This window comes from Marmota marmota, unplaced genomic scaffold (genome assembly GCF_001458135.2).
Source record: "Marmota marmota marmota unplaced genomic scaffold, marMar, whole genome shotgun sequence".
NCBI lineage: Eukaryota > Metazoa > Chordata > Mammalia > Rodentia > Sciuridae > Marmota > Marmota marmota.
The window spans coordinates 27,165,246-27,168,381 of NW_026000019.1; the positions used below are offsets into that span (position 1 = coordinate 27,165,246).

General features: G+C 41.5%; 1 non-coding gene across 1 annotated transcript; it reads left to right on the forward strand.

The window, feature by feature from the left end:
• Nucleotides 1–1,425: 1,425 nt before the first annotated feature.
• Trnav-cac lies at nucleotides 1,426–1,498 on the forward strand. The gene has a single exon. It is a non-coding gene; the product is annotated as a tRNA-Val (tRNA).
• Nucleotides 1,499–3,136: the final 1,638 nt, after the last annotated feature.

Here is a 3,136-nt window from a genome sequence, read left to right on the forward strand (position 1 = left end):
GTTCCAATATTACTCAGAAACCCAAGTCCCAAGTCTTATCTGAGAGTCAAGAAAAATTGTTTCCAGTTGTGAGTCCCTGTAAAAGAAAAAAGTAGTTTCATATTTCTAAGGTACACTTTCAGGTATAGATACAGCAACCCACTCCTCAGTACCAATTTTTTAACAAAAGGAAAACTCAGATATCTAATACATAGATTTACTTAGCAACATGGAGAGAGTGCAAAATACACCATATTTACAAAAATACAGTGAAAACAGCATAAAACTTATACCATGAACCCATTTTTGTAAGTACATACTATCACATTTTGTAAAATTGCTATAGTTTGAATATGATTTGAGTGTGTCCCCAAAGGTTCATGCATTAGAATCTTGGTATTTAGTTTGTTGATGGTGGGACCTTTAAAAGGTGGAACAGCGGGAAGTCATTGGAGTCACCACGAAAGGTCCAGACATAATAAAATTCTCTTTAATAAAATTATCTTGCTTGGCTTTTTGTTCCTTACTTTAAATTTTCTTTTGTCAGAACATAAGAGCTGATGAGGTTTGAAGCTTCAGCTCCCTACTCTCCTGCAACAACTTGACTTCAATCAAGTAGCATGTCTCATTCCTTTTGCACACAGCATAGAAGGACCAAGAGAAATTTTGAGCCTCTGTAAAGACTTGCTTGTATTCTACATTTACCCAGCACTTGAGGCAATATTTTCCCTTTATTATTTAAGCCAATTTAAATGAATTTTCTATGAACATGACTTAGCCTTATAAACTCTAGTTTATAAGGCTCAACACTACCATTTCCCAACCCCTTAACATTCCTCCTGTACTTCTTCATCCACAATCCACTTTCTACTCCAGGCTGTTCCATCTTAAGCCAGTCAAATTTACTTCAGTCTCTCCATTTTTAAAACAGTTTTTAATACCGTTTCTAAATGAGAAAGTGTGCAAATGTCTCCTAATTAAGTGCTGCACCAATCTAAAGTCTATTTTTAAATTGTTTTAAATATTGGCTTCTTTCAGGCCAAGTCCATCACTTTTGTCTCTTTCTGCCTGGGGTTAAATGCTCTATTTTTATCTCTTGCGCAAAGTGCCAGTGAAGCTGGATTCCAGAGCAGTGCACCCAGTAGCACCCTGTAGCCTGATTGACAGGAAAGGAAAGCTCTTGCCTTATGACCTCGGGGTCCTGGCTGGAGACCTAATTGTGCTGGAAGTTTCCTGAGTAGGCACCATCAAGTTCTCTGTGTGTTCCAGTGGTTACAATTCCCCGAGAGTAGCTTGGGCCTAACTCAGGCTTGTTAACCCCTTCCCTGCAGTCTGAATACGACGGGGGACCTTAGCTGGCTGACCCCAGACTTTTCCTATGGACTGGGGACGCAGCGATGAACTATTACGTTTCAAGGGTGATTTGCGAAGGACCAACAGCCGACGGTTTCCGTAGTGTAGTGGTTATCACGTTCGCCTCACACGCGAAAGGTCCCCGGTTCGAAACCGGGCGGAAACAGTACCTGGGTTTCTTCTTTTTTTCGGCATCGTTGAAACCTTGTGAAAAACCCTCCGGTATTGCAATGACAACTCGGGCCTCTCCAGTACCATGCAGGCTGGAACAAACAGTCCAAGAGGCATCCGATGGCGCCCCCTTGCGGAGGTGGTGGCATTGGGTGACTTTCTCCCTCCGGGCCAATGACACAGTTCAGATCAGCAGGTCCCTGTGCTGTCGGGCTGACTCTTCAGTTTCTATGTCGTGTCTTTTCTGACCCCGGGAGGGCGCTCCTGGTAAACTGGGAGCCAGAAGTGGCTGCTCAAGGAAAGAAATCATTTTGTTTGGATGTGGACCTCAAAGGACTAAGTCCTGGCCCGAGGGCGAGTTCTGAAGGGCGGTCCCTTTTTCAGATCCTTTGTCAGGCTCCAGCCTCTTCGGATCAGGCTGCGAAGCATCGATCTCCTCCAGGTTTTACAAACTGGTATCGAGGCCCAATCGTGTGCCGGATTGCTTTACACAGACTGCCGGATCTTCAGCCCCCACCATAGTACAGAGAAGTGAATCGAAGTGATGGCAGAGCCAGAGTCACAAGTCACTCTGCTCTACCGTGCTGCTCAAACCTGTCTTCATTTTATTTTCCCATATAACCTGTCGCCATCCAGTTCTCACACACGAAAATTCTTCCCTCGTTCTCCCTCCCTGTGTTTCCCACAAGGAATCTCAAAAGACCCTTGCTTTAGATGGAAACGATATTTATTTTCTTTTAATTAAAAAAATATTTTCATATTCACCCTCCCCAAAGGGGACAAACAGTTTGAACAGACACTTTTTATAGATATTTTTTTTCTTTTTTGCCATCTGTGTATGTTCACTGAAGGACATACAGAGATGACAAATAATCACACGAAAAGATTTTCAACATTATTAATCATTAGGGAAATGCAAATTAACAACAAAATGAGCTACCACTACACATATATTAGAATATTAAATAGATTGATCATACTAAGTTCGAAAGGATATGGAAGAATGATAACTTAAAACATTGCTGATAGGAATGTAAAATGGTACAGCCACTTTGGATAAAAGTTTGGTTTGTTCTTTCTTTGCTTCTTTCTCCGCCCTCTCCACCCCATATCCACCGCCACCTTGGTACTGAGGATAGAATCCAGGGTGGCTTTACCACTCTGAACTATATTTCTATGTCCCCTCCCCCCATCCCACATACACACTTTGAGATAGATTCTTGCTAAGTTGCTCAGGATGAATTTGAACTTATGATTCTTCTACCAAGTAATTTGGCGGTTTCTTAAAAAGTTAAACTAGGGCTACGGTGTAGTTCAGAGCTAGAGCATGTGTTTAGCCTGCTGGAGGCTCTGAGTCTAATCCCAGCAGCCATCCTCCAAAGCTATACTACCACAATGTGATTCGTCCACTTAATTTCTAGGTATTTGTACAAGAGGAAAAAAAGCAAATGCCTGTACAAAGGCCACTCTGTAATTAGCCCTAAAGTGGAAACAACTCAAATGTCAGTCAATGGGTGAAAGATGAATCCATACAATGGAATAATATTAACAAAAAAAAATTGATACAACATCAATCTCAAAATAATTATGCCTAATCAAAAAAGAGCACTGGATGATTTTATATATATATATA